Below are 23,747 nucleotides of genomic sequence, written 5' to 3'. Positions count from 1 at the left end.
TAGTCATGGGATCGAGCCCTCCATCAGGCTCTGCACTCAGCATGGAGTCTGCTTCAGATTCTCTCTCCCTTTCCCTCCAGCTCGTGGGTGCAAGTGCTCTCTCTCTCAATAAATAAATAAATAAAGTCTTTAAAAAAAAAAAAGAAATGAGAGGTATGAGCAGGGCTGTCCTAAGGATATACAATGCCTTGGACATATTTTTTGTAGGGCTCCAACTATATAAACAATTTGATTTAAAAATCTATTACAAATTTTACCGGCCTAAGAGAAATAGTGATTGTTAATGAGAATTTAGAATAATGGGCAGAGAATGGGTACTTACATGTTTGTTTATTGTCCTATCCATAAGTGTGAAGATTTTTTGTAGTGTCCAGGCACCAGCCCTTCCTATTCAGGACCATGAACTGTCTCTTCTTGTTCAGTCCTAATCATAATTGTAGGGAAAAGGTAGCAACACTGTTATTACTCATAATGTCATGACTCCTTGGAACCTGTTTGCATTGAAACAATATAGACCTTCTTGCCTCTGCTGTGGCCTAATACCATATATTTAATGCGGATTCCGTCATTATTCATAATGATGCCTCACACATGGAGCCACCCGTGAATACGGGCTTTACAGTGACTCTCTCGAAGGTTGTTGAAGTGCCTCATCGAGATGACCACAAATTTACATCTTACTCAGGGTATACAGGAAAAGGTCAATGTAAATTCATTTCCTGGACATGCATGTTCAATGTGTCCTTCTAACTTTTATAATGTAAATAGAACAGCGTGTCTTCCAACGATGCCCTCCCTGAACTCCCAGGGCCCTAATCTCTGCATCCCAAAGGGTAATCTCTTTGTCGACCCTCCATTCCCTGCCATCAAAGGGAGGAAGGTGGGAAACTTGTGGGGAGACTGAAGAGAGTGGAACAGCCTCCACGAGGAATGTCCATCCCTCATCCAGCAAGGCTTCGGCCTCAGCTGGGAGGGCATGACGTCACCACATTCATCAGAAGGGCCCATTGGCATGGAGAGCAAGGGTCTGGAAAGCCTTTGGAGGAGATAGGAAGGGTCATCCCAGAAGACTGGTTGGAACCAGCCAGAGATGGGCCCATAGGCTTGAGTCCTGGAGCCTTGGGATAGTTAGTTGACCTCTTGCATGGTGTGTGTGTATGTGTGTGTGAGCGCGTTTATGTGTGAGTGTGTATGAGTGTGTGAGTGTGTGTTTAATGTGTGAGTGGGTGTGTATAGATGTGAATGTGTGGATGTGTGTATGAGTGTATGTGGGTGCGTATGTGAGTACATGTGGCAGTGTGTACATGTGTGTATTTATGTGTGAGTGTGTATTTATGTGTGAGTGTGTGCGCATTAGTATTATGAGGATGTGTTTGCGAGTGTGTGTACATGAGTGTCTTGTATGTGTGTAGATGTGTGTGTAGATGTGTGTATTTATGTGTATGTGTGTTTATCTGTGTGTGAGTGTGTGTGTGTGTATTTATGTGTCAGTGTGTGTAGATGTGAGTGTGATGGGCGTGTTGTGTGTGTGTGTGTGTGTGTACACGTATGTACCAGGGGAGAAATCAAACCCCAGGCCCATGGGGCTGTAGTCCAGGTTTAGGAGTACTACAAAAGCTTCATGGAAGGAGTGAGCAGGGATAGGCAAACCCTGAAGCTTGGGTCAGAGGCGTGGGTCCCGCTTGCCTGGATCCAGGGCTGGTACTGGGTGTGGGTAGGTGACTGAGGTGACCCACCGCTAAGTTGGTGCCATAGGAGGCTGGTCAGAGCCCTTTAGAACCAGTCGCTACAGCAATGGCTTGAGTAGGGGGCAGCCAGGCCTCGGCGACCCCTCCGGTGCTTGGGAGGGCCTGCCGGAACCCCCATGAGGTGTCAAATTCCCTAAGGACCTCATCTGCTCTTGTTCCTATCTGTCTCACGGCGCATGGCACAAGACTGAGGATTTAGTAATAAGCTCTCGGTAAACACTTAAATTTATTCCACCAGTCATTCAGAAATGTTTACTGAGGGCCTGCCTCTTCTACCCGGAGCAACACTAGGCTTCAAGAAGAAGCAAAGGACTACACGCTACAATCCCAGAGCCTGAGAAGACTGGGTTATCTGACTGCTCGGCTGAAGGAAGCAACCAAGAGTCCATCCCTTTCTCTGAAGGTTGTAGGGTGGCTTCTTCGTCAGCTCTGGCTGCCTTAGCAAAAGAAATACCACAGGCTGAGGGCTTGAACGACAGAAAGCTACATTCCTACAGTTCCGGGGGCTGGAAGTCCAAGACCAAGGTGCCGGCAAAGTAGGTTTCATTCTGAGACCTCTTCTCTTGGTTTGTGTGTTCACATGAGCTCCTTTACATGAACTTGCTGCGGGGAGGCGGTGGGGAGGATAGAGAGAGAGAGAGAGAAGGTGCTAGCTCTCTGGCATCTCTTCCTACTAGGGCACCAATCCCATCATGAGCGACCCACCCTCATGACCTCATCTAACCCTATTTAAAGGACCCATCTCCACATAACATTACGTTAAAGGTTAGGGCTTCAGTATATGAATTCAGGGAGGCTGGGGGGTGGGGGACACAGACATTCAGTCCATAGCAAGTGCACAATACATATTAGGGACTCAATACATATTTTCAGAATGGATGAATGTTCATCTTAGGAGCTTCAGATGATCCTGCCCAGAACATGGACTCCCATTTGGGAGCTATAGTGAAGTCAAACAAAGAAGCATGTAACCAACATCACCGTGTGCCCACTCCCGGACTTGGCACTGATTAGGACATGCAAAGCAATAGATAAGATTCATGCCCTCACAGAGCTGATAATCCCACTGGGGAAAGAGAGAAATCCACAGAAAACAACCAAAGGACCAGAGACGATAGGAGTCTGAGAGTCAAACCGTGTGACTTAGACCTCAGGGTACCTATCGGCATGCCCCTCATAACTCATCATGCAAGGCTGGGGTACAAGTTCCCTAGGTGTCTATTGAATTCAGAAACAACAAGAAAACAAATCAGAGGTTACTTGATAGGAGCCTAGACCCAGAGCCAGACATTATAGAAACAAATAAGCAGAAGGTGTCTTTGGTGCCATCCTAATACCCCTTCCATGAACTTCTAGATTTTGCAGTTTTGAGGTATGAGGACCTTCTTTCCAGCTGCTTAGAGCTGGCCAGCTGACCCAGGACAATGAATTACACCCTGAACCTCACCCACATTCACCACCACCCCACATTCACCAGCAACACCTAGCTGCTCTCTTTCTTGTCAAATGGTATGAGAATCACCTGCTAATTAATACCAGGTGACTGAAGATGTCTGTACGAGGGCTCCCTGTGCGTGTGGTTAAGTTTCATCCTTCTATGCCTGGAGAACCCTGACTCTTGGGGAACATGCTGAATGCCTTTCTCCTCGCCCGTGATGCCGACTGGGAATTTTGAGGCAGATGGTTGTCAGAGCCACGCTGAAAGAACCACTCTGGCAACATCACGCTTTTTGGATGTCACAAAAATGATACTACCTTTCTCTATGCATACAAAGGAGATCAGTATTTAACTCCACCAGTAGGAATAAGACATAAAATGCCAATATTACTCATCAGGCTAATCCAGGGATCTATAAGAATCATTTATAATCACAATCTTAGAAGTCATCAAATCGGAGGTTCTCCAGCCTGGCCTTACTTTAGGGACGCGCCCCCTGCCCCGGGAGCTTTTGAAATACATGGATGCCTTGGCTCTGCCCCCAAAATACACTGATGTGGGGTGGCTCCTGGCCACCGATATTTTAAAAAAGCAGCCCTAGATGGCCCCAGTGTATAACCAGGGGTGAGAACCATGGATCTAGACCCTCCCTGCGCTCGCCCCATGGCCTTATTCACGAGGAGGCAGAACCAGAGAGGGGGCACGTAACTTGCCCAAGGTCACAAAGCCAGATGGTAGCCAAGCCAGCGTAAGAATCGCGGCCCCCTGATCCGTTCTCAGAACTCTTTCTTCTATCCGTGGCTATAAATGCTGGTGACCACACTCTTCCCCAGCGTAGCTTCTGAGAAAGGAGGGATGAGTGAAAGACCAAGGCAGCTGGAAGTCTGGAGGAAGGAGGAGAGGAGCCAGGTAGCTGACGGGGGGAAGCCACAGTCAAGTTCGCTCCACTTCACAAGAGGAGAGGGTAATGCCAACGGGCAGCCGCATTAGCTCTGTGCACAGCCTCCCCCAAAGGAAGAAGAAAGTAGCGTCGTGCTAAGATTACACTCTGTGGTCATTGTCACGGCCTCCACAGTTACCAGCTTTGCATCGCTGTGAATGTTACCACAGTCCCCAAACCCAGGCACGATTCCCAGCTCAGGAAAAGGCAGCACTGGGCCTGATTGCTCCTTTAACCTGCCCAGGGAAAATTGCAGTCGACACAAATACGGCCACTCCCAGGGGACAACCATGGTGAAAGGGCCCTGTGTCTTAGAGGCTGCACATAATACCCAATTATCCCCTGGCTTCCCCAGGGAGAGAATGGAGAGGTGAGGGTTTTCAAAAGCCGGCAGCCCTCAAGGCTCCATTATGGGGACACTCACATAGCCGCCTTTCTCCAAACGCCACAGAAGGTCATGGGGACACGGGGCAACAGAAGTGGTTCTTTGGGGCTTGGAGAATAGCCTCTCTTCCTGCCCTGGCCCAGTCGGGGAACCCCAACTTCTATTCTTAGCTAGAGAAACAAAGATGGAGGGCATTGATGCAGAAATTCAGTATCACATGGGAAGTGCCTTCTAGGCCAGCTCTGTGGGGGCTTAGGACAAGACCCAGAGATGAGTCCAGGAGGGCCTGCTCTTGTCCAAGACCACTGTGCTCTGTGGTCCCCGTCCGGGCCACTGCCCACCCCAGGCCCTCTGGGGTCTTCTCTCGGCATCTGGGACTGCCCACCCCGCTCCCCAGACTCCGCCTGCCTCAGGCTGTTCTCTCTGCTGTGTCCACCCCCCAGCCACGCTAGCAAGGCCCTGAGAGCCAGAAACAACCCTCTACACTTTTAGCTTTGCTTCCCCACAGCTATTAACACAGTGCCAAGCTCACAATAAATCCAGTGCAATGAATATTTCTGGATCAAAAGAGAAGACATTTGTTTCCAAGTCTGAACCTCTGGGCTTGATTCCACTCCTTTTTTTTTTTTTCACCCCCAGAAAATGTTTAATTTTTGAAAGTACACATATAGCTCATGAAAAGCATTTATTCTTAAATTCCCCAAGTATTTGGAGGAGGGAGTATCCTGTAGTGTTTCAGAGTATGGAGTCCTAATGCCTGGAGGTTGAATCCTAGTTCTAGAACTTACTATCTGGGTTACTTTGGGCAAATAATTTAACTTTTTCAAGGCTCAGTTTCCTCATCTGTAAAGTGCCTTGATCCTTGAGTTGTGAAAATTAAATGACATAATGCAAGTAGTGCTCTTAGCATGTCCCCTGGCACCTGGTAAGTGCTGGATCAAAGTGAGATATCATGATTTATACGGGGCGCAGTTAGTTAAGCATCTGACTCTTGGTTTCGGCTCAGGTCATGATCTCAGGGTGGTGAGATGGAGCCCCGTGTCGAGCTCCGAGCTCATCAGGGAGTTTGCTTGGGATTCTTTCCCTCTCTCTCTGCCCGTCCCACTTGTGCTCTCTCTCTCTCTCTAATAAATAAATAAATCTTAAAAAAAAAAGAAATACCATCATTTATTGAGCATCTATATATCTTCTGGGCAACATGAGGCAGGGTACTAGGCCTACAAAGGAGAATAAAGCAAACATATAGCCTTAAGACTTGTAACCTGGGGTGGGGGGAGGACCAGAGCAGATCGTTAGAAAGCAGTGTTACAACTGCAAAACAGAGCTATGAACAGGGTATTTTAGGGAGCCCAGAGCAAGGAACCCACCCAGCCTTCCTGGAGGATGACAGCTAAGTGAAAGATGAACAGAAGGGCTGGAAGTGGAGTGGGGATGGCATTGCAGGAAAAGGAAACCACGTGAACCAGAGCACAAGAAGCAGGGGCAAGAAACAGCCTATCAGGCTGAAGATGGGAAGGAGCAAAACAGTGTGAAACCAGCTAGCCCCCTTTGCCTTTTTTCCCATTGCTGGTGTTGTCCAACACAGGTGCTCAGAGCGAGAGATGCGTGGGATGCATGCCTCCTTGGTTTCTGTCTCCTTTCCTTCAGGAAGCAGGTGCCTAAGGGATGAGGAAGAACCAACAGACTAATTGGCCTCAGGCCCGCGATCTTGCACTTGGCAGTGTCACTCCCCGGGAGGCCCTGCACCCATGCAGACGCTGCAGGAATGGATGGCACAGCGACCCTACAAGAGGGAGGTTCTGTGCTCGCCTCTGGAGGCAGCCAGTCCTGAGCTCAAACCCAGGCTCCACCCCCTGGAAACCTCAGAAGTTAATATAACTTCTCCAAGCCTTGCTTTCTTCTTTATAAAATGGGACTAGCACACCCACCTTGTAAGGATCCTGTGACCACTAATGGAAATCATGCATGGAGTAAGTCTGGTTGCTACGATTGTCGATACTACCATTACAAGGATAGCTGTTGTAATCCAGTTCACGAGTTTCATTCTGTACCGTGGAGCAGATGCTTTGATAAGTGCTGGTGATCCTAAGGCAGATAAGACATAGCACATGTCCTATGTTTACTTTCTAGTTTAATGGTAGAAGGAGATAAATAAGATTATATGTCACAGATATGGGTTCTACAGAAGAGGTAAGCATGGAGATGTGGGAACCCAGAAGGGCATTTAACCCACGTTGGGGGGGTGGGGGAAAGGCAGCCTGTTAACAGCTTCTTCAGGATACGGCTTGTGAGTTGAGTCCTAAAGGATGGGAAGTAGAAACTCTGTGAATGGGTGGAGGGAAGGAAAAAAAAAAAAAAAAACACAATGGCTCAGGGAAGAACATTCCAGGTGATAAGAACGAGAACATGATTAAGACGACTGGCGAGTCTAACCCACAGGCTATCCTGACAGTAACAGGAGGAAAATGTGGCTTGGTGACCAGGGAGCCATCTGATTCGAAGACTCTGCCAGAAGAGTGGTTTTCAATAGTTTACTGTTAGTGGATATGGCAGAACGTGCTGGTCGCCGACCAAGTACCCATGCTTCCCTTCTCCCTCACCAGCAGGACTCCATATGTTGAGTGTGACAAATGCCCAGGTAAAAATCCATTGCCCAGTCTCTCTTGCAAATAGGGGTAGCCAATGAAAGTAGACAGAAATATATACTTTTCTTACTTTTTATAATAACAAATACAACTGTCTCCCAAAGCAGAGAGATCATATAAGAACTGCCATGTATCCTGCACATGGTTGGTTGCTATCAACATTTCACTATTCTCGTTTCATCAATCCTTCCAACTCTCGTGTTTTTTTTCCTTTTCCTAGATTATTTTATTTTTTAATTTTATTCATTTATTTTTTTTTTTAGAGAGAGAGAGAGCATGCGAGTGGAGGAGTGGAGGTGGGGAGGACAGAGGGAGAGGGAGGGAGAGAATCTCAAGCAGGCTCCACACCCAGCATGGAGCTCGAAGCGGGGCTTGATCTCACGACTCTGAGATCATGACCTGAGCTGAAATCAAAAGTTGGACGCTCCACCAGCTGAGCCACCCAGGCACCCCTAGATTATTTTAAAGCAAAGCCCAGAGGTTATATTCTTTCCACCCATAAATACTTTAGTATATCTATCTCTCCAAGAAATACTTCTTAAAAAAAAAAAAAAGATTTTATTTATTTATTTATTTATTTGACAGAGAGAGAGACAGCGAGAGAGGGAACACAAGCGGGGGGAGGGGAGAGGGAGAGGGAGAAGCAGGCTCCCCCCCCCCCCCCCCGAGCAAGGAGCCCAACGCGGGGCTCAATCCCAGGACCCTAGGATCATGACCTGAGGTGAAGGCAGACGCTTAACGACTGAGCCACACAGCAAGCCACACCCCTTGCTTTTTTTCTTTTTAAGAATAAATCAACTTGGGGTGCCTGAGTCACAGGCACCTGGGATCGAGCCCCGCGTCGGGCTCCCTGCTCAGTGGGAAGCCTGCTTCTCCCTCTCCCTCTGCCCCTGCTTGTGTTCCCTTTGTCATTGTCTCTCTCTCTCTGTCAAATAAATAAATAAAATCTTTAAAAAAAATAAAAAGAATGAATTGACTTTCCTTTTTTGAGTAGTTTTGGGTTTACCGAAAAACTGAGCGGGAAGTACAGCGTTCCCATGTCTGCCCTCCCCTCCTCCCACAGAGTTTCCCTTATTACTAACATCTTGCATTAGTGGGGTACACGTATTACAGTTGTTCAGCCGATATTGATATATTATTATTAACTAAAATCCACAGTTTACATTAGAGTTCACTCTTGATGTTGGACGTTCTATAGGTTTTGACATACATATAATGACTTGTATCCACCATTGTAGTTATCATATAGAGTAGTTTCACCGCCCTAAGAGCCCCCATGTTACATCCACTCATCCCTCGTTCCCTCCCCTAGAATGCTTAGCAACCATTGATCTTCGTACTGTTTTGTTATAGTTTTGCCTTTTCCAGAATGTCATATAGTTGGAATCATCCTGCCTTTTCTGGTTGGCTTTTTTTCACCTAGCAATATATATTTAAGCTTTCTCCATATCTTTCTTTGGCCTGATAGCTCATTTCATTTTGGTGCTGAATGATCATCCATTGCCTGGATGAACTACAGTTTATTTATCCATTCACCTACTGAAGGCCATCCTGGTGGCTTCCAAGTTTTCCCAATTATGAATAAAGCTGCTATAAACATCCATGTGCGGGCTTTTGTGTGGACATAAGTTTTCAGTTCGTTTGGGTAAATACCAAGGAACGTGATTGCTGGATCACATGGGAAGGGTATGTTTTGGGAAGGGTATGTTTAGTTCTGGAAGAAGCTGCCAAACTGTCTTCCAAAGTGGCTGTACCAACTTTTTCTTTTTTTTTTTTAATGTGAGAGAAAATTCCTATCATTTCTGAAGCCACTGTAATTTGGGTCTCTGTTATTCACGGCTGAATGCAATGCCTCACTGATATAGTGGGAAGGTATCTGCTGAGTGCTGATTACCTGGACAGAAATCTACCAACACACAACATATCATCTCAACCAAAAAGCCCAGTAGTGACGCTCATCTAGCCATGTGTTATTTTCCATTGACATTTCTGCCTCTTTTTCATGAGAAGGTCAGGAGAGACTGCCAAATGCATAACAAACCCATGGCTGTCTCCTATTCTAGTTCTCTATTAGCATTAGCAATCCAAGAAAAGATTTCAGTTTGTCTTGGCTTGTTATTTACATGTTGTTAAGGACTCTTTAAGTGATTCCTTCTTCTGGTGGGTGCTTGCAAATCATTTGCTTAATAATCCTCTCCACATGTCTTTTGGCATTTCTCTGGTCCTTCATAATTTCCCCAAGATTAAGGATAGTGGTTGAATAGTTGAGTCTACAAATCCTTTTGTAGTTGGAATCCTCAAATGCTGTAGTGAGCAAATATTCCCCACTATCATTATCCCGTAATCAAAATCATTTTAGCAACTTGATTTGGCTTCATGCTGTGCAGTAGTTGTGTTCTGGGGGAGCTATATATACATCACATTGTTATAAATTAATTCCTGTTTTAAGTGAATGGGGAAAACTCATCACAGACGAGGATAATTCAGTGAATCCTTCTATAAAGCAAATAATTCCATTATATGAATAATCACCCTCTAATTTAGTTCTCTATGAATATGAAATGTTCAAATATTGAGGGTTTTTTTTTTAGATTATAGCTGAACATTTGGTTATATTCCTTTTTTCTCTTTCACATTTATTATCATTATTGTCTTCATTGTTGTTTGTTGTCATCACTAGGAATGGCACTAAATTTTAGAATCATAAGAAAAGAACTGCACTACTAGAGGTTGTCCTGTTCATCCAGAAGCAGATTTTGTTCAGTGTTCAGAGGAATCCTGAATCCTCCTTCAGTGTCCATCTTCAGTGGTATGTAATAATGACTTGTTTATATGGCCTTGGGCAAATCACCAATTATATAAACTCTCTGGGTCTCAGTTTCTTCATCTGTAAAATGAGAATGATAGAGCTAGTGTAAGAATCAAATGAGGTAACTAACGTAGACCGCTGGGATGGTTAATTCTATGTGACAACTCAACTCAGCTATGGGATGCCCAGAGAGCTGGCCAAACATTATTTCTGGGAGTGTCTATGAGGGTGTCCCCAGAAAAAAGTAGCATTTGATTTAGTAGACTGAGTAAAAATCATCCTCATGTGTATATATATGTATATATATGTATATATATATACACATATATACACACACACACACACATACACACACACACACACACGTCCTATTGGTTCTGTTTCTCAGGAGAGCCTTAATACAAGATATGAGTGTCGACCACATGCTAATGTGTTCAATTAATGTCAGCTATGATAACTGCTATTAGCAGATGTATTATTAAATGGTGGGTTTAGACAGCCCCCATTCTTCAAAAGATAACTATGACCACCTGACACCCATTAGGATGGCCACTATCGAAAAGAAAAAACCAGAAAAATAATAAATGTCGGCAAGAATGTGGAGAAATTGGAAACCTTGTGCACTGTTAATGAGAAAGTAAAATGGTACAACCACCATAAAAACAGTATGGAGGTCCCCCCAAGAAACCTAAAAACAGCATGACCATAAGATCCAGCAATCCCACTTCTGGGTGTATACCCCCAAAGAATTGAAAGCAAGGACTCAAAGAGATATTTGCACACCCATGTTCATAGCAGCGTTACTCACAAGAGCCAAAAGGTGGAAGTAATCCAGCTCTCCATCAATATACAAAGGGATAAGCAAAATGTAGTATATACACACAATGGAATATTATTCAGCTTTAAAAAGGAAGAAAATTCTGCATAGGCTACAACAGGAATGAACCTTGAGGACGTCACGCTAAGTGAGATAAGCCAGTCATAGGGCACCTCGGTGGCTCAGTTGGTTAAGTGACTGCCTTTGGCTCAGGTCATGATCCTGGAGTCCCGGGATCGAGCCCCACATCGGGCTCCCTACTCAGCAGGGTGTCTGCTTCTCTCTCTGACCCTCCCCCTTCTCGTGCTCTCTTTCTCTCTCATTCTCTCTCTCAAATAAATAAAATCTTAAAAAAAAAAAAGAAAGAAGCCAGTCATGAAAGGACAAACACTGTATGATTCCACTTATATGAGTCCTCTAGAGTAGTTAAATTCATGGAGACAGAAAGCAGAATGGTGGTTACCAGAGGCTGGGGGAAGAGGGAATGTGTTCTTATTTAATGGGTCCAGAGTTTCCGTTCTGCAAAATGAAGAGTTCTGTGGATGGGTAGTCATAAAACAACAATGTGAATGTACTTAGTGCCACTGAATTTTACATGTAAAAGTAGTTAAGACGGTAAATTTTATGTTATATGCATTTTACCACAACTTTTAAAAAATAAAAAAAATTGGAAAAAAAATCCTGTAATTTCATAACTGGGGGTTTTCTATACCTAAGAATTGGGAATATATCAGGTGGAAGGAGAAAGTAGGAATGGAGAAGTCACGGTGAGGACAACCTGGAATGTTCTTTGGTGGAAATGAATGCTTACCATAGCTGATAGGTGGGCCACTCAGAGCCTGCTTGCATTTCGCAAGGATCCTGGAAGCTCATTCCACGGCCCGGTGGCTTCACGAAAACCAGCATAGGTTAAAACCTGCGTCTGGATAACTACAGCTTCCAGAGCTAGGCCCTGCCCAGGAAGCTGGGATTTGAAAATTACAACTCAATCGAGAGCAAAAGAAGAGCTCACTGGTGCTGGCTTAGTAATTAAATTACAAGGTGATTATTAGTTTGCTCAGGCAAAAAGATTACATCTGAGTACTTTAAGTAGCCTAAAACTCAAACTCCTCCCAGAAAAAAAAAAAACAAACTAAATTAATGCCATTTTCTACCAATTACAGATGCCCTCCAGTGACTATAAGGTTGTCATGGCAACATGCCCGCTGAAAGGGTATGTTTGATAAGGCCTGAAATAAAGTATAGCAGAAAGGGAACATTTCACATCTTATCTCTGTGTCAGACCAAAATTGTTGTCTAGGATGGGGGACAGGCCAACTGTCTGCAGTCTCCTGCAGGGAGAAGGGCAGCTCCAACATCTCCCGATATAGCTCCCTTCCCCTGGGATGGTCTCCAATTCAGTGTCAGTCAAATGGCATCTTTCATTGTTTTTCTGAAAACCTCCTCTGCCACCTCTTCCAAGCAGGTTTCCCTGATGTACTGGCAGTCCAGTGATCTCTACACCAGAATCAATGCCATTGGTGAGCTTTGCCCATTTTAGACTTTAAAGAAATTCTTCAAAAAATTCAGCAGAGCCCCTATTCTGGCTTGAGATGGAACAAAATAAATTCAAGGGCTTCTTATAATCTTTATTCAAGTATCAAACTTGATTAAAATCAGTCAACTCCTGGGAAAGTGGTCATGGGCAATAATGTTGTGAACCACACTAATAACTATAGATGCATTCCAGAAAAGTTTCTGGCAAAGCACAATTTGTCAATGAGATCTGGTGTTGAATGCACCAGATGAGCTGCTATTTAAAGAAACTATGGTTACTCCTTTTGTAAAAGGGATAATCATCTCATAAAGTGTCTTTTGTGTAAACTCCTATTTTCCTATATTAGGTATATTTTAGAATGTAAAAAGCTGTCTTGAATCCTTTCTGGAAAGAGTGAAGTCTAAACAAATTTGATAATCAATATTGTCAAAACAGAAAAAGAGGTGGGGCGTGCAGATTTGTGTCTCCACATGGATGAGAGAGGAACCACACGTCTGCTCCTGGAGCATCCAGAAGACTGCTCAGTATTCCCCAGGCTCCAGCTGTGAGGATGAGGATTACTGGCGTGGTGGCTCAAGCCAGAATGAATCCCAGGGTCTGGGGCACACTCCGCTCAAACACAAAATCTAACTGCACTCCTGTGGGGCACAGAATAAAGTCCAAATTGATCAGATCTTCCTCCCAGTCCCACATAGCCTATCCCCAGGAAAACAACAAAAACACCAGTAATAACCAAAAAATAAAACCTGAACTTCAGTGAGCCCTTAACGACGTGCAAAGTGCTTCATATACATGATCTCATCTAATCCTCCTAACAAGGAACCAAGGTAGGCACTATTATTTCCCCATTTTATAGAGGACATGGAAGCTCAGAGCACTGGAGTTGTCCACAGCTGTCACTCGGTTATAAAAGGTGGCCGCAAGATACAAACCCTGGTCTGTCGGCCTCCGGAGGCCAGGCTCAAACCAGCTCCACATTACTAACTTTCTGGCCCTTCTGCCTCCTCCTTCCCTTTGCTGACTTCCACCCTGCACTTGTTGATTTCCACTTATGAACCCCAGGTTATCTGCCTTTCTGAGGCCCTTCCCATGCAAATCACACTTGGCCTCAAAGCCTGACTCAGGTCCCACATCTATGAAGCCTCCCCTGATGCTCTGGCTCTCGAGACACCACTTTCCCTGAACGGTCACTCTGTCTGTATCATATATCTGGCATGTCTCAGGTTTTAAAATTATATTCCCATTTCTGTTTAAAATGTGCCTATTTTGGGGCGACTGCATGGCTCAGTCGGTTAAGCGTCTGCCTTCAGCTCAGGTCATGATCTTGGGGTCCTGGAATCGAGCCCCACATCCGGCTCCTTGCTCAGCGAGAAGCCTGCTTCTCCCTCTCCCTCTCCCTCTGCCTGCCGCTCCCCCTGCTTGTGTGTGCGTGTACGCTCTATCTCTCTGTCAAATAAATTTAAAAAAATCTTTAAAAAATAATCAAAATGACAGTATTTTTAAAAATAAATAAACACTACTGGGGCAATAAATAAGTTGAAGGAGGAATTCAGATTTAGTTGACTGCATCTTCATCATTTCCCACAATCATTTTATTACTAACAAATTGGGAAACGTGACAAACATTCAAAATCCAAGATATGGTATGTGTCCCAAAATGAGCCACTGAGGTGCCAGAAGAAAGTACTGTGAAATTTATTGATACTCACTTTTATATTAAATATGGGCAAAAAATGGGGCGCCTAGGTGGCTCAGTCAGTTGAGAGTCCAACTCTTGGTTTTGGCTCAGGTCATGATCTCAGGGTCGTGAGAACAAGCCCTGAAATGGGCTCCCCGCTCAGTGGGGAATCTGCTTGAGATTTTCTCTCCCTCTGCCCCTCCCCCTACTTGCATACGTGTGTGCTCTCTCTCTCAAATAAATAAATAAATCTTTTAAGTAAATAAAGACAAAAATAATCTCAGACTTTTGAATCATTAATTCATTAAAATTTTTAAATTACTTTAAAATATTTATTTCATCTTTATGGGGAAATGGGTGGAGGGATGGGTGAAATAGGTGATGGGGATTAAGAGTACACTTGACAAACACTAGTAATATACAGAATTGTTGAATCACTATATGTACACCTGAAACTAATATAACACTGTATGTTAACTATACTGGAATTAAAATTTAAAACTTAATTAAAAAATAATCACACTGTACACATTAAACTCATAGAATGTTAAAAAATATTTATTTCATCTTTAGATCATCATTTAAAGTGTCTTATCTGGTAAATAGGATAGCTAGCTAGCTAGCTAGATAACTGACAAACATATAGATCAAAAAATATTTTTTGACTGATGAGATATATGAACAAAGATCATTCTTCTACGGCATAGAATCATTGGGGCATCAGATTTATACAAACAAATGCACACACATCTCTGAAGTCTCAGTTTAAAAGAAAAATACACCTCATTATAAATGCACCAGTGAGGAAGAACAAGTTCCTACAACTGGAGGAGAGGGGCTCCCTGGGGACTTAGAGAAGGTGGAGCCTCCTGTTTGGGATGAAGGGGCGTGGTTAAGCTCCTGGGCTCTGAGGTCCACAGCCCTGCCTGGACCATCACCTACTGTCTGGTTGTGTGCCCGCCCCCCCCACCCCCCCACCCCCACCAGGCAAGTTACATCATCCCTCCTCCGTTCCTTCTACTATAAAAGTTCCTTCTACTATAAAAAACTACTATGTTGAAGAAATGAGACAAAATGCTTCTTGTTGCCTGGCAAATAGTAACTACTCAATTAATATATTGGCTATTGTTCTTTGAAAAATGGGAGTTAGAGACCGTGGAAGGTTCATGGCCAAATTATTCTGCAGACCTTTCAGAATAAGATTTAGGAGACAGGAATTACAAAGTAGTTGAAAAGGGAGACATCTAGGATAGAAAAGGGAAGGGGGAATCTGAGAGAGGTGTAGTAGATTGAGAGTCAGAAAATCAGGAACTGAGGTTACGCTTGACATCTGTCTCCCTCTTCCCCACTCCACCAACCCAGCTTACTCATCCTGCACCTGGCCCACTAAGGCCACAGGTGGGAGAAGAGGGGCATCCAACCAAACCTGATGAGGAGCAGTCACCAATGAGCAAAGGTCTTTCAGCCTCTTCCTGCAGATTTCCTGCAAGAGGGCATCTGATTGGCTCAGTTCATCCCCTGGAGCTTGGGCCACTTAAGTCCAGGCCTAGCCAATGGCTTGCAGTCTCTTTGATCAGGTGTGTACCTTTGACCCAATAAGCCTGGCTTCTCCTCCCAGGGTGAGTATGGCATGGTTTTTCCAGAGCGTAACCTGACATTGAAACCCGTTTCTTGCAGAGATGTAGGGGTGTCCCTTTGCCCAGGTCCTCATCATGGACAAGGCCATCATGTGGATAAGGAGCTCATGCCCCTGACCTATGAGGTCTGACCTTGAACTCTGAGGGACTTGAAGAATGCCTGATGACTCATGGGCTTTAGTTACTATCCTTGAATCTTGCAAAACAAGATCTACTTGTCTTAAGTTCCCTCATGGGTGTTAGGGCTTTGTTTAATGGGGACTACAAACCCCTCCTGATCTGCTGGAATGAAACAGCCTAAAATTCATCCTTTTGGATGAATTCATCCTTTTGCTTAATTTTACAGCTACTTTTACCAGCTGGATTGTGAACTTCTTGAAGGGATAACTTCAGGTTTGGAAATAATCTCTGAGATTGGAGAGTCCAGCTGTCCCATCTTACAGGTGTGGAAACTAGGCCCAGCGAGGGGAAATGTCCCACATTAGGCAGCACAGAGTCATGGGGACCTGGAACCTGACTTTCACACACTTAGTTCCCCCATGGTCCTTGCAATGCCTGATGCATAACACGTTCCCAATAAATACCCCTTGTTTTACTTCTTACTTAGCTTGTGCCTTTTACAAGCTCAATTGTTCTCCGTTGCTACCCTTCCTCCACCACCAACTTCAGCCGTAGAGGGTCACTTTCCGTCTGCCTTTCAGATGTTGGTCTTTGGGGTTGTGTAGTGGAAGCCGAGATGAGGCATGAGTGAGATATGACCTGACTCTACCAAGCCGTTCTCCCTCCAGGCCAACACCACAGTAACAGAGTGCAGACGCTAGACGGGGACCTTCCCTCCTTACGCCGGGCCAGTGGCCGTCAGGCTGACACGTGATGAACCCACTGCAGTTTCCACCTAAAGACACATCTTCTGCAACATCTCCCAGGCCAGTGCTACATAACAGGGATTCTGGCCACCGCTGCCCTCCTCCCTCCCAGGCCCACTTTCCTCCCAGAAGCCTTCTCTGACCATGCCGGCCTACTGGGAAGCCTTTGCTCACTTCAAGTCCCCCTCACGCAGTGTGGCACTTCGTCATTTTCCCTAATATCACCCAGCCTCCTCAGCTCCTGAAGGCAGGTAGCCTCTCACCCCCACCGCACACTCCGGTGGGCTCCCACCAGGTCTTCAATAAATGTATTGAGAGAGGGAAAGCTGGAAGGCGGGCGGAAGGAGAAGGAAGGAGAAGAAAGGAGAATATTTCTTTTTGCTAGTATCTTAGGCACACGTGAATTAGGGAAAGCAGCTGCTTAAAAGAGAGAATCATTCTGACTTTCAATTTCTAGGCTATGTGGTGACCAGTCAAACAAAGGCAACTCTTGGCAACTCAGATCTGCCACAGTTAAACCCATTCTGGTGCCAGTTCATGAACTCTGCACCCAGCAGCCGCTCGGACCTAAGCCTAGAGGGTAGGCATAAGATCCACGACAGAGCGGAGAAGGAAGGACACCAGATGAGGACCACGTAAGCCCTGGGCCTCCCGTTCTGGGAAACTTTGGTTTGAGGATCCCACAGAGCCTCCCTCTCAGAGACCCCCACTCCAGCTTGGAATCCCCATCATCAGAGGTCATTTCAGAGAGCTCTCGATAAGAAGACAAACATGTAGGGGCTGGAGGAGTGTATAAAAGGCTTATCTTATCCTACTTTAAGGAAGGTTTATCAGACTGGAGGTAAAGCAGAGAGCCAGGCTCTGTTGACCTAGGGAGCAGGGCAAGCGTTGATAGGCAGGGAGAAGCAATGTGGGGGCCCAGCACCCTGCCCAGAGGAGGTGCCCAGGTCGGGGTGACACACTATGGGCGTCCTTGGGCAGCAGGATGGGGAGGTGAGGGTTAGGAGAGCTGGGCCTGTGGTGGGTGGGGACTAGAACCGAAGGTTCCTTGAAGATGAACCTAATCTATATCACACATGAAGATGAGTCACCCTCCCTCCCCCCGCCCCAGGAATCTTCCTGGCCGCACCGCAGAAAGAAAGATTCAGGGATCCTTCTCCTGGCCCAGAAAGACCCTGGGCCGAGGAAAGGAATTTGCTGTCACAGAGCACTGGCTATGTGGCAGTCAGTGCAAAGACATTATCACCATGGGTTCTCACAAGGCCAAGAATGGTTGAATAAACTATCCAAGGTCACCATGGGGAGGTTAAGGAAGCTGTCCAAGGTCACGGAGCCTGGAAGCCCCATGCCTGTGATTCAAACCCTGGGGTCAAGCGGACTCTTGAGTCTGCGCTATCCCCACGGGCCCTCTCACCCCAGGCACACTCCCCAAACAGAGGTGTGTACTCTCCACGGATGTTTTGCATTCTGCACATTGCTCAGCCTCTCCTCACCTCTGGGGGTGTGATTTAAAGCAGAGGCAAAACCAAGACCCAGACCATTGCATTCTTGTCTCTTGTAGGTGGCATGCATAGCATACAACGTGCAAAACAGCACTGACAACAAAAGGTAGGTCAATGGGAATTTGCTGAGTGGATAGACTCCAGTACTATTTCATAGTTTGTAAACCTAGGAAATCATCCAGATGTTAAAGCATAAAAATAACACACTGCTTGAACCAATGAGGCATAAGTGCTAAGAGGGACAAACCAGCGGGAAGAGTCAGGTATGCTTAAACATGTTCCTTTGGTGGGGGAGCGAACCAGACCTGGCACCCAGACAGTTGGCTTCCTCTACCCCCTCTGCTCTGGACCTGCTGTCTTCCCCTAGAAGGGAGGGGATGACACGCCCCCATGCTCTCTGGTACAAGGATCAAATGAGCTGCTCTGCAAGGTGTCACTGTGGATGTGCTTTGCTTTCCTTCCATAGTTTAGCTCATGCTGAGCCTCAAGCCTGGAAGATACGCTCTCCATTAAAAACGAAATCCCACCCCTCCTTTCAAGGACTACTTCAAGCCTCACCTCCAGTGAGAAGCCATCCCAGGCTCCTTCTGCCCTCCAGATCCACCATTCCATTCTTGCCCCTCGAACTTCCCCCAGGTTTCTGCCCCCCCCCCCCCAATCAATCTGCCCTGTCTGCCTTGCCAAACTGCTGGGACTTTCGGAATTTGCTTTCTTCTCTCTCGTCTGGAGCCTTTGTAGCCTTGTAGCCTTAGTCAGAAGTCTACCTCTTCCTTTGCCTTTGTTAAAAATCTTAGTGATTCTTAGGTCAAGTGCCACCTCCTCCAGGAAGCCTTCCATCCCGCAGCCACCATCCATTCTGGTTGGCTGCTCCTGCTGAGGGCTCCCTGGAACTTTCCGCTTATCCCTGTGTTAAGTGTTGCCTCTTTCCCTATACTGTCATTGACTGTGGTCCTCACACTAGACCTTGAGCTCCTGGAGAGGAAGAACTAAGGGTCTTACTTGTCTTGGCATTCCCAGACATGTCCCATCTGTGGAAAGCGCTCACCAAATGTTATACGTGTTAATAAATGGATTTCCACTGCAGTTATACTGTGTCATACAGTTCCTCAGATGATTTTATAATGTAAGCCCCTTGCTTGGAGGGGTGTACCGCATCGTATATTTCTCATGAAGGCCTCTCTGTCCGAACCTCAGTGCCTGGCACTTAGTAGGTACTTGGAAAACACTGGTGATACGATTAACTGATTACTGAATTATCCACTGCACTGAATTCTCCCAGCCACCAGGTCCCCCGTCCCAACCCTTAGCATGGCCAATGGAAAATTAATTGGTTGTAAACTGCATATCTAATTACAACATCCCGCCCCTGCCACAGAGATGTTCAAATGTTAATTATAACATATGCATCTCAATAACAGACGTTAGCATTTAATGCAGCATTAATAACGCCACACGGACTGCCCAGTGCATACACAAAGCTTCCTTTTATCTGCCATTAGGACAGACTTTGCACTTTCAGCACGGAAGTCTTCATCTTTAAAGCCTTCCTGCCCCTGAAACCGAACGTTTCCCTGCAAGCCTGGACCGCGCCTAAGTCCCCAGTTCTCTCAACACGGAGGTTCCCCACCCAGGGCCGCGCCACGGTCGCGGGGAGGGGGCGTCGGCCGGCGGGTTTCGGCGTGACCACACTGGGCTGTCTCCGCTGCGTCGGCGGCATCCCCGGCGTCCCGGCGGCGCGCCGCTCTCCAGGGCCCGCCATCCCGGGAAAGAAAGGCGAACTACATTACCCAGCAGGCCTCCCGCCGCCCTCTTTCCTTTCAAGTCTTTGCACGTGGCCGGAGGGGAGGGAGGGGCCGGGACGTCACTCTCCTACATTCTCTTTCCCTGTGTCAGAGCGGGGATCGTTTTTTTTTTTTTCCTTCCTCTACTCCCTCCCCCCCACCCGCCCCTCCCTCCCTCCCTCTTTCCCTTCCCTCCCTCCCTCCCCTCTCGGTTGGGTTTGTGCGCTGGGGCGCCGATCCCCTCCGCAGCCGGGACGCGCGGAACTCGAGGCAGGAGTCGGCTCTCTCGAGCCTCCTCCCTCCCTTCCCCTTCCCTGCCCCCTTCCCCCACCCCCGACTCGGACTCGGAGCGGCGGCCGGAGGAACCCCGAGGTGAGCATCCCCCCGCTCGCCCGCCCCCCTCTTTTAGTCAGCTCAGCTTGCGGATCGATTCGGGGACCCGCCGGGAGGCTGCGTGACGTGCGCGTGCTTATAGATAAATCCGAGAAAACCGCCCCAAACAATTAGCCCCCTTCCCCCTCCCTGCGCCCCCGGCCGCCGGGCGTCCGCGCCCATCCTCCGACCCCCTCTCGGTCGCGGACCGCACTCCACGAACTCGCCCCCTCCCCAGGTTCGCCGCTGCCCCGCAGGGCTCCCCGCCCAGTGGGGAGCCGTAGCCCTGGGGCTCCCGAGAAGAGGGGGCTCTCGGGGGCGCACGGCTGGAGCCCGGCTCGCGTCGGAGCCGCGCGGTGTAGCCGCTGTCATGTGCCGGGTTCCGAGCCGGGGGGGAGGAAGAGAGCGAGCGTGATTGCTCTCCCTTTTGTTTTGAAGCCCGCATTTGCTGCATCAAGCAGTTGCTTTAGTACCAGCCAAACTTGCAGCTGTTCTGACCGCGCTCCGCCGAGGTAGGGAGCGCGGCCCTGGGTGGCGACTCCCGGCCGGAGGCTGCTGCGCTGGCGGCTGCCGGAGGGACCCCGAGAGAGTGTCTCCACGCAGCCCCTCCCTCCTGTGGTGACTGATTGTGTCTGTAGCAGCGGCCGTGCGAGAGTGTGTGCGCGCCCGTCCCCGCGAGCGCGGGGATGTCTGTCGTCTAGACAGGCGGCACCCTCCCTCCGTCCCCGGTGAGCCCGCGGGCCGCGGGGGGCGCGGGGGATGGGAGCAGAGGAGGAATCCGAATCGGTGGAGCCATTGCGGTCGCAGCTTTGGACATTCCTTACGGTGGTGATTTTGTTGGCTTTTTATTATTATTCCTGTCGCCGCGGTGTAATTGGGCCTGGGGAATAGACCCGCCCGGCGGAGCGGGGGTTAAGTTGACAGGCTCTGAAAAGCCTGCTCGCGGTGGCCAGTGACCCGAGCGGCCGCGGGGTGGGCTCCTGCTCTGGCTCTTCGGGACGACGAGCAGGTGACTGTCCTGGACGCGGGTCGTGGGGGCAGGGAGGGCAGGGGGTGGTGGTTCGGTCTGCGGCGGCGGAGGTCTGCGGCCCCTGAGGACCGCGAGCCCGAGCCCAGGTGCGTCTGGAGGAGGCGTCCCGGGGACCGCGGGTGTGAGTTGGGTATATCTTAACACTGACGTTAAAAGACAATCGGGGTTCGGAACCTCTCCTCTGGTCGGCGTTGGCTCTTGGGTTTCGTGGAGTTTTCAGGGCTGGGGTTGGGGGGGGCCGGTGTGAGCAGGGAGGGGGTGCGGCTTGTAAAGGGGAGGGCTGGCTGCCGGAGGCCTGTGTGTCCCCACCCCGAGGAGCGAGGCGTCGCCTCCCCCGCCCAGCTGTTTGTGTGTGTACACACCGCCCCGGCGTGTGTGGGGGGGCGGGGCGTGGGGGGGGACAGACCGCGGCGTAGTGGGGACGCGCGTGGGCCCGACTACCCGGTGAATCGTCCCGCCAGCCCCCTCGCGGTCCCCGTTGGGCTCCTAATCATGTGTGTGTCCGCGCGCGCGCGCGCCCGGGTTACTTGGACTGGGGGTCCTGCGGCTGTGCGACCGGGGAGCCCCTGCAGTTGCGTGTGCGCGGAGTCGGCGAGGGAGTTCCGGGCTCGCGGGGGCGCGGGAGACCCGCCGTGCCTCCCTCCGCGTCCCCGATGCCCCCTGACCCGGCGGGCTGGCAGCCTACTCGGCGGCGCGGGGCGCAGGTCTGGCCGGGCGGGGAGGGGCCGCGGGTGCGCGCCTGTCGCCGACCCCCACCCTCCCGACACGCTCGGGTTGACCCTTGCTCCGAGGCGCTCTGTGGGTGCGCGTGCCCGCGCGCCCGCCGCTGCCTCGCGGACCCTGGAGAGGACCCGCGCGCTCTGCGCACCCCCTTCCAGGTCTTCGTCCTGGAGACCGTGGGGCCACAGGCTGCCCGGCCCGCCGGGCCCCGGCCTGTCCGGGCGCTGCCGCCCGCGCTGCTACCCGGGTGCGCTGCGGACCGCACGCCTTCGCCGCCTTCGCCGCCTTCGCCGCCGGCTCTGTGCGGCCGGGGGATTATCTCCCAGGCTAGGGGCCGGCGCGCAAAGGGAGGAAGCCGGTGGAGCTGCGGGCCCCGCGGCGGCTGGAGTCTCGGGAGGGCGAAAGTGACACAGCACGAGCGCCGCCGCCGCCGGAGCTGGAGGAGAGAGGAAGGAGCCGCCCAGAGCGCGGGGAGGGGCCGCGGGCTGTCCGGGCCCGGTTCCTCCTGCCCAGCGCGGGGTCTGGCCTGAAGACCTCAGGAATCCCGGCTTGGAGCATGCTCAGCCGGCGCGAGGAAATTGCCAGGCTTTCAAGAAAACGCAATTCTATGGGAACAGAAAGCACCGAACAAACGTTAGATGTGCAGTCCCTCAGGACGCACTCAGGTTGCCTGAGGAAACTCCCTTTGAGTATTTGACCAGGATTCGGTTTACACACAGATCATCTCTGGTGTGTCAAGTGTCTGTCCTAGATAATGTACGCTTGTAGGCAGTAATTCTGTAACGCATTCTGGGGTACAGTGTCATCGGTGATTAACAGATTTCAATAATAATAGTATGTTTGTAAGACTTTACAGGGCGTTTCACCCACCCCCTGCCCCCACTTTGAATCATCACGTTTATTTAGAGGGTCCTGTGAGGTAGGGGGGTATTAACCCCATTTTACAGATAAGCACACTGAGACTCAAAAAAGTGCCAAGGCCTCTCAGAGGGGGGAGGGCTACTTTCCCCCCTCCGTGGTCCTGTAGATTTGTCTTCTCAGCCTGTGGCTTTTAATTTAAATAATGTCCAGTGTGCGTGTGGTGGGGTGTTTTTGTTTTTGTTTTGAGAGTATGTCTTGGCACCCCAGGAAGTACTGAGCCTGAGTAAGGGGATAAATTATACTGGTATTTATTCTTCATCAAAACAATTTTGATTTGCTACCAGTTCTAATGAGAATAGCCATTAAAGAACAGAAGCCTGCACTGCTGGTATTATTGCTCATCTGATAATTTTCTAAAGGTGAATGGTTATCAGCTTTGATACATCCACCATACCAGAATCATACCTGCGTGTAATAAATCCGTATGGCGTACGTGTTTATGCAACACCTGTCTGTGTTCATATGAGCGTGTTCATGGATTCAGTGTCCTTACTGAATCCACAGTTTATTCTTTAGGTATTGTTTTAAAGGGTAGATCCCTGAGAAACCATCCCAGGTGATCCTCCCTGCCCTCTGTATCTCCAGGAATAGGGAAGTCCTGAAAAGAGCAAAGAGCTCCTACATGCTGGATGTATTTTTCAGAGTTCATGTACAGGAAGGTCCTCAGACACAGGCTGGAAGGTTATTAGGTTTGGCCAACTAATCATTCACTCACAACTATCTATTGAGCACCTACATGTTTCTGTATCTGGAAGTGTGTGCAAAGAAAATTGAACAGATAGTCCCCACCTGCCAAAAACACATTCCAGCTGCCGAGATAAATGTAAGATTTTAAGTCCAGCATGTTTATTGAACACCTACCTTAGGCTGGATACTCTACTCTGTTTGGGGCACACAAAGATAGTATAGTAGTAGTAGCTA

At 48.6% G+C, this 23,747-nt stretch overlaps 1 protein-coding gene across 13 annotated transcripts in view; it reads left to right on the top strand.

Moving 5' to 3' along the window:
• The first annotated feature begins 19,964 nt into the window (after window positions 1-19,964).
• CTIF (cap binding complex dependent translation initiation factor) overlaps window positions 19,965-23,747 on the top strand; it is a 286,624-nt gene continuing 282,841 nt past the window's right edge. For 2 of the 13 annotated variants that reach the window (XM_078060363.1, XM_036078186.2), the window contains exon 1: window positions 19,970-20,155. The gene's annotated coding sequence lies outside the window, so the exon portion shown is untranslated. Of the gene's footprint in view, window positions 20,156-20,737; window positions 20,984-21,038; window positions 21,165-23,747 lie in introns of those variants that run through there. The other 11 variants (XM_078060362.1, XM_036078183.2, XM_036078188.2 and 8 more) reach the window with 9 other exon arrangements.

The sequence above is a fragment of the Halichoerus grypus genome, chromosome 13, assembly GCF_964656455.1.
Source record: "Halichoerus grypus chromosome 13, mHalGry1.hap1.1, whole genome shotgun sequence".
NCBI lineage: Eukaryota > Metazoa > Chordata > Mammalia > Carnivora > Phocidae > Halichoerus > Halichoerus grypus.
Note: the sequence above shows the minus strand (reverse complement) of the source record. Positions and strands in the feature narration are given on the sequence as shown.